Below are 14,580 nucleotides of genomic sequence, written 5' to 3'. Positions count from 1 at the left end.
TGAAGGGCAGTGTAAGTGGGGAACTTCTTGTAAGTTCCGGCACGAGTGCTCGGGGTGTGGTGGTGCCCATGCCTTCGTAAAATGTTTCAGAAAAGGAAAGGTTGGGGGGAGATCTGAAGTCCCTAAAGAAGGGGGTGTCTCCAATCAAGGTGGAAAAGATGGAGTCCTGGTTAGGTCGTTACGCCAGTAACTGGGGCTGTCGGGAAAAAGCGGCAAAGTTATTGCATGGCTTTAGGTTTGGTTTCATTATCCCCTCTGTTGGGGTTCTGATAATTTTGCTGGGAATTTGAAATCGGCTAGGGAGTGGCCTCAAGTGGTTAAGGACAAACTGTTTAAGGAGGTGGGGTTGGGCAGGATGGCGGGGCCTTTTGATTCCTTGCTTTTTCCAGGATTACGGCTATCTCCGTTGGGTGTGGTTCCAAAAAAGGATCCTGGAAAATTTAGGCTGATCCATCACTTGTCCTTCCCGAAAGGTAGTTCTGTGAATGATGGAATCCCACCTGAACTGGCTTCAGTGAAATACGCCTCTTTTGATGCCACGGTTGCACTGGTCAAGGCGGCAGGAGGTGGGGCTTTGATGGCAAAAGTCGACATTGAGTCGGCTTTTCGTTTACTTCCGGTGCACCCGGTTTCACACAAGTTGCTTGGCTGTTGTTTTGAGGGAAAGGTGCTTGTTGACCTTTGCTTACCCATGGGGTGCTCCATCTCGTGTGCACTCTTTGAGAGTTTTAGCACCTTTTTGGAGTGGGTGGTCAAGGTACAGGCTGGCTTCTCGTCTGTGGTACACTACCTAGACGATTTCCTATTCGTGGGTCTCTCAAGTTCTGCGGTTTGTGAAGGGTTGCGAGATACTTTTTACCGGGTGGCGAAGGAATTTGGGGGTGCCCATTGCAATGGAAAAATCTGAGAGACCAGTGATGGTTCTGAATTTTCTAGGCATTACGATCGACTCAGAGCTGATGGAATGCAGGCTTCCTGTTGATAAGGTACAAGACCTGGTTGAAGTTATCTTGCGTTTTCTTATCAGTTTCCAAAGTTCAGCTAGTGGATATGCAGTCCTTGATCGGCAAATTAAACTTTGCATGCCGTATCATCCCAGTTGGTAGGGTTTTTTTGTCACAGGTTATCGTTAGCAACGGTGGGCATTAAACAGCCTCATCATTTCATACGGCTAACTTTGCCCATTAAGAACGATCTTAAGGTTTGGAAAGTTTTTCTTACGAATTTCATGGGTCCGCTATGATTCAGCCATCCAGAGTCTCGTGTGAGGAGCTTGTGCTGATGACAGATGCTGTAGGGAGTAAAGGTTTTGGTGCAATTTTGGCAGGGAATGGTGCGCGGCAGCGTGGCCAGCGGAAGTGGTTTGAGAGTGAGGTTATAACAAATTTGGTATTTCTAGAATTCTTTCCTATTTTAGTGGCCTTGTTTTGTTTGGAGCGAGGAAATAACGGGACAAGTCGCTCCTGTTGTTCAACGACAACATGGGTGTGGTAGCGGCAATTAATGGATTGTCCTATCTTCTCCTCCGGTTATCCGGCTGTTGAGGGTGTTTGTGCTACAGTGTATGAAGTTGAATATCTTGGTCAAGGCAAAGCAAATACCTGGGGTCCAAAACTCTGTCGCTGACGCACTCTCTCGTTTTCAGTGGCAGCGTTTTCGGGAGTTGGCTCCGTTGGCAGACAAAGTGGGGAAGGAAGTCCCGGAACACTTATGGAGCCTTGGCTCGGGGGATTGGCCGATTTGGTGAGATCTTCACTGGCTCCGAGTTCTTGGAGAGACTATGCAAAAATTTGGAAAGAGTGGTTCAGCATGATATGGCTGAGGGTGATCACAGATGTCAGGATCTTTTGTTGAGATGGATATGGCAGTGGAAAGATTGCGGGTTGTCTCCCTCAGCTATCGATAAACGGCTGACGGCTCTGGCCTTCTGATTTAAGTTATTGGGGGCCACGGATATCACCAAAATGTTTTGTGTTCGGCAGATCATGAAGGGTTTGAGGAGGCAGGGGAGCGGGACAGATAGTCTCCGTCCGATTTCTTTCCCCCTTTTGTCGCACCTTTGGAGAGTGCTGAGGGGGGTGTCACCTCTGATTATGAAATAAGGCTTTTTCAAACAGGCCTTTTCTCTGGCCTTTTTTTGAGCATTCAGAGCTAAAAAAGTCGCTCTAAGAGGGTGCATGGGGGCTTGGGGTATCTATGATGTGGGGGTGACGGACTCTCATGTGTCCATATTGTTAAGGCGATCAAAGACCGATCAGGAAGGGAAGGGCAAAACTGTGATTCTGTACCCCACTGGGGTAGAGGTGTGCCCGTGCGGGGCATTGCGGGAGTTCTTGGCAGTAAGACCGAATATGGAAGGGTCATTACTGATCCACGAGGATGACGGGGGCACTGTCGCAATATCAATTTCGTGCAGTGTTGGCTAGGGCGTTGTCTATGTTGGGGCGCAATCCAAAACAATTAAGCTTGCATTCTTTTAGACCTGTAATAGCCAACATGATGCCTTAGATCTCGTTACTTTTAGATTCAAATTGTAACGGTCTTAATTGGCAAATTTGTAATCCAAATGTCACAAATATTCGACTCTTGTTCCAAATTGTAGGTTGAGAATATGGTACTCATGCCCCCAATGTAGCCTGTAGTAGCCAATCGCTTTATCACCTTTTTGAACTTGGTACAGCGATCTGTTATTGGGCACTTCAAGTTCACACAGAGTATTCTCTCTTCCACTTTATTCTCACCGGCTTAGATTTATTTGCCTTTCTGTGAACACTAGCTTTATGACTTTCCCAGCTAGTCTGTATTTTCTCATCAGATCAGATGGTACACAGGTCCAACAGTTTTCTATATAGGTCTTTGGAGTTTTTCGCGTTACCACAAGTTAAATGGTTACCAATTAGGGATGCCTCTGAAATTTCGGTCCGCAAGAAAGTTTCGTCCGAAAATGGCATTTTTGGCTATTTCGGTTTTCGGTTATTTTGCCTGTTATTTTCGGTAAAATTGTGTAACATGTTTCAAATTTGATGCTAGCCTAGAGCCGCTGTTTAAAGGGACATGCCACCCACATTTTTTCTTTTATGATTTAGAAAGAGAATGCAATTTTAAACATCTTTCTAATTTACTTATATTATCTAATTTGTTTTATTCTCTTGATATTCTTTGATGAAAAGCATATCTAGATATGCTCACTAGTTGCTGATGGTTGCTGCACATAGAAGCATTGTGCGATTGCTCACCGTGTGCATTGCTTTTTCTACAACTAAGGATATTTAAAAAATGAAGCAAATAAATAATGGAAGTAAATTGTAATGTTGTTTAAATTTCTATTCTCTGTCTGAATCATGAAATAAAGATTTTGGGTTTAGTGGCCCTTTAAGTTTAATACTTGACTTACTGTTCTGCATATAATGAGTTTTCTAGGACTATACTTTATTTGGATAATTGGTAAAAAAAAAAACCCAACTTAAATATGATTCTGTTACATAGAACTAAATTGAAGAATAATACAGTATATTGATATTTATAATTGTTTTAAGTAGGGATGCACCAAATTTTGGTCGCCGAAAATGGCATTTTTTGCCTGTTTTTTTTTTTTTCTTGGTAAAATTATTGTGTAGCATATTATTGTTTTAAGATATTTTTGTCCAATTTCAGTGTGTTACTTTCAATAAAAGTGTGGGGCTTTTTTTATTGACTCTAATTATGCAAAAAAAAAAAAAAACTAAAAAAAATAATATTTGAAAATAATTTGAAAAAATACATTATCGGTATCAGTTTCGGTTTTCGGCCAAGTGCATCCCGGATTTTCGGATTCTGTTTCGGTCCAGAATTTCCATTTCGGTGCATCACTAGTTACAATATAGGACTAGCTTCCCAAACCATCAAGTTCACAAGCTAACTAAGGTTCCAAACGGAATACAGTATATGGAAGCTAAGAATCAGAACCAGGAGTATCACAACGGAAAGTTACAAAATTTGAAAAACTCCAAAGACCCATATAGAAAACTGTTGGATCCGTGTACCATCTGATCTGATGAGAAAATACAGACTAGCTGGGAAAGTCATAAAGCTAGTGTTCACAGAAAGGCAAATAAATCTAAGCCAGTGACAATAAAGTGGAAGAGAGAATACTCTGTGTAAACCTTGAAGTGCCTAATGACAAGATCGCTGTACAAAGTACATTTTTGGCTGAACAAGTTATTGATAAGGAAGAAGACACTTAAATTATCAGACATCTTTTTTCTATATAACAGACCCATAGCTACCTCTGATCGGGATTTGACAAATACTTGTATCCTTATGGGCGAGGAATATAATTTCACGCTCCTGGAAGTCCAGAGCCAGTCCCAGCATGAAGGAATTTATTAATAGAGTACAATATCAAATTACGTTAGAACAGCATGATCCAAATATAACAAAAGAATCGGGAGTCAAAAAATTCTTTGTTAAATGGGGTAAGGTTATACTTTCATATCCTTAATGAACACAAAGAGAAAAAGTTAGATCATCTCATAAATCAGATTTTTTTCTGGACAACAGTCCTACATGGACGATTCCCCGATTACTGGTTAGAAGAATAAGATTTGATGCCCTGGTATTATGTTACAACCTTGCTGGAACAGGGGCTAATTAATTCTACTATCACATTCATCATCCAGAGTTGAATGGGTTAATATAATTTTTTATTTTTTTCTTCCCCATTCCCCCTCTTTCTTCCCCCGTCTTTTGTCTTCTCATCTTATTCTTAAATGGGTTATCAGGCAGTAAAGCACAGTATAAAATATGATGCTTAAGACACGGTGGTACAAAGGTCACCCTTTATGGTTAGACAATAAGGGGCAAACAATTATTGAATTGGGTTTTGACATATTGTTTTTGTTCTTTTTCTGGCTAGAGAGTGAATATATTTAAAAAAACACACAAATATTATGATATTGTTCCTTACAGAATGTCAATTTGGTATTGTACTGTTGATGCTGTATGCATGTGATGACATAGTCTGCTGTAAGACTATAAATGGTAAAATAAAACTAAATAAAGGATTTAAAAAAAACAAGATCATTGTACCAAGTTCAAAAGGTGATAAAAGCGATCGGATACTACAGGCTACATCGGGGTTTGAGTACTATATTCTCAACCTACTACTTGGAAACAAGAGTCGAATATTCATATGTGACATTTGGATTACTAATTTGACAATTAAGACTGTTACAATTTGAATCTAAAAGTAACAAGATCTAAGTCACCCTTTTTGGCTATTATAGGTCACGTGACTGAAGGATTAGTAACGAACGCTTAGGCAACTCCAGGACATCATACTGGACAGACCTCTCATATTTTAATGAGGACGCTAAGTAAGCCCTGTTTATAATCTCTGGAAAATAGAAATGTCTTGCTTTAAAATATTATATTATATATGATTTTACGTGTGCGCACTCGATATTTTAGGGCAGAATATTTTAAGGCAGAATGTTTATTTGCAGACAATTTGCAGAATACAGTTTTAAGAAAAGAACAAAATAAATCCTTGCACAATGGTGCTTACTAAAACAGAATAAAGTAGCTCTGACTAAAGCTGTGGGGCTTTTCCACACAACTGCAAAATTTTAAACAGATTTCAAACCTCACAGGCCTAGAACCTATAGACAGCAGCACAACTCCATATACTCTGTCTGTCTCACACAGAATCTAACTAACAGCCTTAGCACACACTAAGGGCTCGATTTATCAAGCCCCTACGGCTGCAAGTTCTCACAAGAATTTGCTCGCCGTGATTTATCAAGCAGCGGTCACCAGACCGCTGCTTCCCTAAGCTCTTCGCCACCTCAAACTGGCGAAATTCAATCTCCTCGGTCAAGATTGACAGCTATGTATGTGTGTGTATTTATGTTTGTATGTGGTGTATGTGTATGTATGTGTGTGTATGTATGTGTCTGTATGTATGTATGTATGTGTGTGTGTGTGTATGTATGTGTGTGTGTGTGTGTGTGTGTGTGTGTATGCATGTGTCTGTGTGTGTGTATGTATAGTATGTATGTGTGTGTGTGTGTGTGTGTGTATGCATGTGTCTGTGTGTGTGTGTATGTATGTGTGTGTGTGTGTGTGTGTGTGTGTGTATGTATGTGTATGTGATGGTGTATATGTATGTGTCTGTGTGTATGTGATGGTGAGTGTGTATGTATGTGTGTGATGGTGTATGTGCGTATGTATAAGTTTGTGTGTATGTTTGTACATAACCGCTCCTTATAACTCCTCCTATTGCACCATATAACTGCTCCCTATAACTCCTTCTATTGCACCATATAACTGTTCTCTATAACTCCTCCTATTGCACCATATAACTGCTCCCTATAACTCCTCCTATTGCACCATATAACTGCTCCCTATATCTCCTCCTATTGCACCATATAACTGCTCCCTATATCTCCTCCTATTGCACCATATAACTCCTCATATTGCACAATATAACTTCTCCCTATAACTTCTCCTATTGCACCATATAACTGCTCCCTATAACGCCTCCTATTGCACCATATAACTGCTCCTTATAACTCCTCCCATTACACCATATAACAACTCCCTATAATCCTCCTGTTGCAACATATAACTGCTCCCTATAACTCCCCCATTGCACCCATATAACCGCTCCCTATAACTCCTCCTATTGCACCATATAACTGCTCCCATAACTCCTCCTATTACACCATATAACTGCTCCCTATAACTCCTCTTATTGCACCATATAACTGCTTCTAATAACTCCTCCTCTTGCACCATATAACTGTTCCCTATAACTCCTCCTATTGCACCATATAACTGCTTCTAATAACTCCTCCTATTGCACCATATAACTGCTCCCTATAACTCCTCCTATTGCACCATCTAACTGCTCCATTATAACTCCTCCTATTGCACCATATAACTGCTCCCTATAACTCCTCCTATTGCACCATATAACTGCTCCCTATAACTCCTCCCTATTGCACCATCTAACTGCATCCTTATAACTTCTCCTATTGCACCATATAGCTGCTCCCTATTACTCCTCCTATTGCACCATATAACTGCTCCCTATTACTCCTCCTATTACACCTTATATCTGCTCCCTATTACTCCTCCTATTGCACCATATAACTGCTCCCTATAACTCTTCCTATTGCACCATCTAACTGCTCCCTATAACTCCTCCTATTGCACCATATAACTGCTCCCTATAACTCTTCCTATTGCACCATATAACTGCTCCTTATAACTCCTCCTATTGCACCATATAACTGCTCCCTATAACTCCATATAACTGCTCCCCATAACTCCTCCTCTTGCACCATATAACTGCTCCCTATAACTACTCCTATTGCACCATATAACTGCTCCCTATAACTCCTCCTATTGCACCATATAACTGCTCCCTATATCTCCTCCTATTGCACCATATAACTGCTCCCTATAACTCCTCCCATTGCACCATATAACTGCTCCTATAACTCCTCCTATTGCACCATATAACTGCTCCCTATAACTCTCCCTATTGCACCATATAACTGCTCCCTATAACTCCCTCCTATTACACCATATAACTGCTCCCTATAACTCTTCCTATTACACATATAACTGCTCCCTTATAACTCCTCCTATTGCACCATATAACTGCTCCCTATAACTCCTCCTATTGCACCATATAACTGCTCCCTATAACTCCTCCTATTGCACCATATAACTGCTCCTATAACTCCTCCTATTACACCATATAACTGCTCCCTATAACTCCTCCTATTACACCATATAACTGCTCCCTATAACTCCTCCTATTACACCATATAACTGCTCCCTATAACTCCTCCTATTGCATGTATGTGTGTGATGGTGTGTGTGGCGTATGTATAAGTTTGTATGTATGTGCCTGTGTGTATGCATGTGTGTATGTTTGTATATAACCGCTCCTTATAACTCCTCCTATTGCACCATATAACTGTTCTCTATATCTCCTCCTATTGCACCAATATAACTGCTCCCTATAACTCCTCCTATTGCACCATATAACTGCTCCCTATAACTCTTCCTATTACACCATATAACTGCTCCCTATAACTCCTCCTATTACACCATATAACTGCTCCCAATTACTCCTCCTATTGCACCATATAACTGCTCCCAATTACTCCTCCTATTGCACCATATAACTGCTCCCAATTACTCCTCCTATTGCACCATATAACTGCTCCCAATTACTCCTCCTATTGCACCATATAACTGCTCCCTATAACTCCTCCTATTGCACAATATATTTACTCCTTATAACTCCTCCTATTGCACCATATAACCACTCCCTATATCTCCTCCTATTGCACCATATAACTGCTCCCTATAACTCCCTCTATTGCACCATATAATTGTTCCCTATATTTTCTCCTATTGCACCATGTAACTGCTCCCTATAACTCCTACTATTGCACCATATAACTGCTCCCTATAACTCCTCCTATTGCACCATATAACCGCTCTCTATAACTCCTCCTATTGCACCATATAACCGCTCCCTATAACTCCTCCTATTGCACCATATAACTTGCTCCCTATAACTTCTCCTATTACACCATATAACTGCTCCCTATAACTCCTCCTATTGTACCATATAACTGCTCCCTATAACTTCTCCTATTACACCATATAACTGCTCCCTATAACTCCTCCTATTGTACCATATAACTGCTCCCTATATCTCCTCCTATTACACCATATAACTGCTCCCTATAACTCCTCCTATTGCACCATATAACTGCTCCCTGTAACTCCTCCTATTGCACCATATAACTGCTCCCTATAGCTCCTCCTTTTACACCATATAACTGCTCCCTATATCTTCTCCTATTACACCCATATAACTGCTCCCTATATCTTCTCCTATTACACCATATAACTGCTCCCTATAGCTCCTCCTATTACACCATATAACTGCTCCCTATATCTTCTCCTATTGCACCATATAACTGCTCCCTATAACTCCTCCTATTACACCCATATAACTGCTCCCTATAACTCCTCTTATTGCACCATATAACTGCTTCTAATAACTCCTCGTATTGCACCATATAACTCTTCCCTATAACTCCTCCTATTGCACCATATAACTGCTTCTAATAACTCCTCCTATTGCACCATATAACTGCTCCCTATAACTCCTCCTATTGCACCATCTAACTGCTCCCTTATAACTCCTCCTATTGCACCATATAACTGCTCCCTATAACTCTTCCTATTGCACCATATACTGCTCCTTATAACTCCTCCTATTGCACCATATAAACTGCTCCCTATAACTCCATATAACTGCTCCCCATAACTCCTCCTCTTGCACCATATAACTGCTCCCTATAACTACTCCTATTGCACCATATAACTGCTCCCTATAACTCCTCCTATTGCACCATATAACTGCTCCCTATATCTCCTCCTATTGCACCATATAACTGCTCCCTATAACTCCTCCCATTGCTCCATATAACTGCTCCCTATAACTCCTCCTATTGCATCCATATAACTGCTCCCTATAACTCCTCCTATTGCACCATCTAACTGCCTCCATTATAACTCCTCCTATTGCCACCATATAACTGCTCCCTATTACTCCTCCTATTGCACCATATAACAGCTCCCTATAACTCCTCCTATTGCACCATCTAACTGCTCCCTTATAACTTCTCCTATTGCTCCATATAGCTGCTCCCTATTACTCCTCCTATTGCACCATATAACTGCTCCCTATTACTCCTCCTATTACACCTTATAACTGCTCCCTGATTACTCCTCCTATTGCACCATATACTTCTCCTATAACTCTCCTATTGCACCATCTACTGCTTCCCTTATAACTCCTCCTATTGCACCATATAACTGCTCCCTATAACTCTTCCTATTGCAACCATATAACTGCTCCTTATAACTCCTCCTATTGCACCATATAACTGCTCCCTATAACTCCATATAACTGCTTCCCATAACTCCTCTCTTGCACCATATAACTGCTCCCCTATAACTACTCCTATTGCACCATTAACTGCTCCCTATCACTCCTCCTATTGCACCATATAACTGCTCCCTATAGCTCCTCCTATTGCACACATATAACTGCTCCCTATAACTCCTCCCATTGCACCATATACTGCTCCCTATAACTCCTCCTATTGCACCCATATAACTGCTCCCTATAACTCTCCCTATTGCACCATATAACTGCTCCCCTATAACTCCTCCTATTACACATATAAACTGCTCCCTATAACTCCTCCTATTGCACCATATAACTGCTCCCTATAACTCCTCCTATTGCACCATATAACTGCTCCCTATAACACCTCCTATTGCACCATATAACTGCTCCCTTATAACTCCTCCTATTGCACCATATAATAGCTCCCTATAACTCCTCCTATTGCACCATATAACTGCTCCCTATAATCCTCTTAATTGCACCATATAACTGCTCCTATAACTCCTCCTATTGCACCATATAACTGCTCCCTATAACTCCTCCTATTACACCATATAACTGCTCCCTATAACTCCTCCTATTACACCATATAACTGCTCCCTATAACTCCTCCTATTACACCATATAACTGCTCCTATAACTCTCCCTATTGCAGCCATATAACTGCTCCCTATAACTCCTCCTATTACACCATATAACTGCTCCCTATAACTCCTCCTACTGCACCATATAACTGCTCCCTATAACTCCTCCTATTGCACCATATAACTGCTCCCTATAACTCCTCCTATTGCACCATATAACTGCTCCCTATAACGCCTCCTCTTGCACCATATATCTGCTCCCTATAACACCTCCTATTGCACCATATAACTGCTCCCTATAACTCCTCCTATTGCACCATATAACTGCTCCCTTAACTCCTCCTATTACACCATATAACTGCTCCCTATAACTCCTCCTATTGCACCATATAACTGCTCCCTATATCTCCTCCTATTGCACCATATAACTGCTCACTTTATAACTCCTCCTATTGCACCATATAACTGCTCCCTATAATCTCCTCCTATTGCACCATATACTGCTCCCTATAACTCCTCTTAATTGCACCATATAACTGCTCCTATAACTCCTCCTATTACACCATATAACTGCTCTCTATAACTCCTCCTATTACACCATATAACTGCTCCCTATAACTCCTCCTATTACACCATATAACTGCTCCCTATAACTCCTCCTATTACACCATATAACTGCTCCCTATAACTCTCCCTATTGCACCATAATAACTGCTCCCTATAACTCCTCCTATTACACCATATAACTGCTCCCTATAACTCCTCCTACTGCACCATACAACTGCTCCCTATAACTCCTCCTATTGCACCATATAACTGCTCCCTATAACTCCTCCTATTGCACCATATAACTGCTCCCTATAACTCCTCCTCTTGCACCATATAACTGCTCCCTATAACTCCTCCTATTGCAACCATATAACTGCCTCCCTATAACTCCTCCTATTGCACCATATAACTGCTCCCTATAACTCCTCCTATTACACCATATAACTGCTCCCTATAACTCCTCCTATTGCACCATATAACTGCTCCCTATATCTCCTCCTATTGCACCATATAAACTGCTCCCTTATAACTCCTCCTATTGCACCATATAACTGCTCTCTATAACTCCTCCTATTGCTCCATATAACTGCTCCTATATCTCCTCCTATTGCACCATATAAGCTGTTCCCTTATAACTCCTCCTATTGCATCCATATAACTGCTCCCTATACTCCTCCTATTACACCATATAACTGCTCCCTATAACTCCTCCTATTGCACCATATTACTGCTCCCTTATAACTCCTCCTATTGCCCATATAACTGCTCCCTATAACACCTCCCCATTTGCACCATATAACTGCTCCCTTATAACTCCTCCTATTACACCATATAACTGCTCCCTATAACTCCGTCCTATTGCACCATATAACTGCTCCCTAATAACTCCTCCTATTACACCATATAACTGTTCCCTATAATTCCTCCTATTGTACCATATACTGCTCCCTATAACTCCTCCTATTACACCATATAACTGCTCCCTATAACTCCTCCTATTGCACCATATAACTGTTCCCTATAACTCCTCCTATTACACCATATAACTGCTCCCTATAACTCCTCCTATTGCACCATAATAACTGCTCCCTATAACTCCTCCTATTGCATCATATAACTGCTCCCTATAACTCCTCCTATTACACCATATAACTGCTCCCTAATAACTCCTCCTATTGCACCATATAACTGTTCCCTATAACTCCTCCTATTACACCATATACCTGCTCCACTATAACTCCTCCTATTGCACCATATAACTGCTCCCTATAACTCCTCCTATTACACCATATAACTGCTCCCTATAACTCCTCCTATTGCACCATATAACTGCTCCCTATAACTCCTCCTATTACACCATATAACTGCTCCCTATAACTCCGCCTATTGCACCATATAACTGCTCCCTATAACTCCTCCTATTAACACCATATAACTGCTCCCTATAACTCTTCCTATTACACCATATAACTGCTCCCTATATCTCCTCCTATTGCAACCATAATAACTGCTCCCTATAACTCTTCCTATTGCACCATATAACTGCTCCTATAACTCTTCCTATTACACCATATAACTGCTCCCTATAACTCCTCCTATTGCACCATATAACTGCTCCCTATAACTCCTCCTATTGCACCATATAACTGCTCCCTATAACTCCTCCTATTGCACCATATAACTGCTCCCTATAACTCCTCCTATTGCACCATATAACTGCTCCCTATAACTCCTCCTATTACACCATATAACTGCTCCCTATAACTCTTCCTATTACACCATTATAACTGCTCCTATATCTCCTCCTATTGCACCATATAACTGCTCCCTATATCTCCTCCTATTGCACCATATAACTGCTCCCTATAACTCCTCCTATTGCACCATATAACTGTTCCCTATAACACCTCCTATTGCACCATATAACTGCTCCCTTTAACTCCTCCTATTGCACCATATAACTGCTCCCTTATAACTCCTCCTATTGCACCATATAACTGCTCCCTATATCTCCTCCTATTGCACCATAGAACTGCTCCCTTATAACTCCTCCTATTGCACCCATATAACTGCTCCCTTATAACTCCTCCTATTGCACCATATAACTGCTCCCTATAACATCCCTCCTATTGACACCATATATCTGACTCCCTATAACTCCTGTGCCATTTCAAACAGAAAATAAACAGATTTTCGTCCATGCAGTCATTTGGTTTGGGACGAATATTGGATTCGGATTTGTTACTGTTCTTTCCAGTGGGAACAGCTAATATAATATTAACAAAAATCTTACAATATAGGAATGAACAATTAAACAGCGCTTTCCAAACTGTGTGTCGTGACACATTAGTCAAAGAACCTATTTTTCAATGTTACAAGAATCATACAACTCCTGTATAACTATAAATCCAGCATTTAGTGCCTGACCGACTGTCCCTAACATCAGTTATTAGTAATACTATAAACAGGATTGGACAGAGGACGATAGATAAACAAATGAATGGTCAGACCGTTGTACACCAACACAACCAAAGGAAGCTTATTAGCCAAACAATATAATGCATTCCCCCCCCGTTCCTGCACCTTTTTTTGGCGTACAAATGACATAATGAATAAAGAGATCGATTTTGTCAGAAATAAATTACTTTTTTTGTCCATACCCTTTGGGTAAGAGGAATAGATCTGCTCTTAGCGGTAATAATGATTGTGGCTAAGAGCAGCAACTGCAGATAACACTGATACAGTATCTCTGGTTTGCTACGCATAGCAGGAAGCGTTGTAAAAAGATTATAAGTCTATTTCCGGCCAGATAACTAGGTAGTAACCTTTATTACTTCATATGATCTCAGTCATCTCATATGCTATGTCATTTGTATTCCAGTTTTGTTATTAAAAGGACATTTTACACTAGATTTTTCTTTGCTAAATGTTTTTAGATTATTCATTATATAACCCCACCTGGGAGTGTTTTTGTAACAGTGTATAGTGTTGCTTATTTTTAAATAACATTGTGCTGATTTTCAGACTCACACCAAGCCCCAAAGTTTTTGACTTCAGATTGCTTCTGTTTGTATAATGGGTCTTTTCATGTGCAAGGGAGGGGGGTCTGCTTACAGCCCCCTTTTCAGTGGGCATTCCCAGCCTAACCTCACCAGCCATGCTAAGCTGGGGGCGTCTAAGTAAGTTTTTAAAAAGTTTTATACTGGATTTTAGATCAGTATCTGTGCATATTATTATTTATAGTTGTGTCATATTACATGCAGTTATATAACAAATTGGTGTACTCTGTCCCTTTAACTATGTGATTTGTGATATTTTTTACAATATCATCATCATCCAAACCAAGTTAAATGTACAGGTAGCCCTCAGTTTACGCCGGGGTTAGGTTCCAGAAGGAATGGTTATAAATCGAAACCGTTGTAAATTGAAACCCACTTTATAATGTAAGTCAATGGGAAC

General features: G+C 40.6%; 1 protein-coding gene across 1 annotated transcript in view; it reads right to left on the bottom strand.

Annotated features, from left to right (window-relative positions):
* Positions 1–14,580, bottom strand: part of LOC128666090 (synaptotagmin-1) — a 192,802-nt gene that overhangs the window by 118,831 nt on the left and 59,391 nt on the right. The gene's annotated exons all lie outside the window — the stretch shown is intronic.

The sequence above is a fragment of the Bombina bombina genome, chromosome 7 (assembly GCF_027579735.1).
Source record: "Bombina bombina isolate aBomBom1 chromosome 7, aBomBom1.pri, whole genome shotgun sequence".
NCBI lineage: Eukaryota > Metazoa > Chordata > Amphibia > Anura > Bombinatoridae > Bombina > Bombina bombina.
The sequence above is the reverse complement of the archived record's forward strand: the minus strand, read 5'-3'. Positions and strand labels throughout refer to the sequence as shown.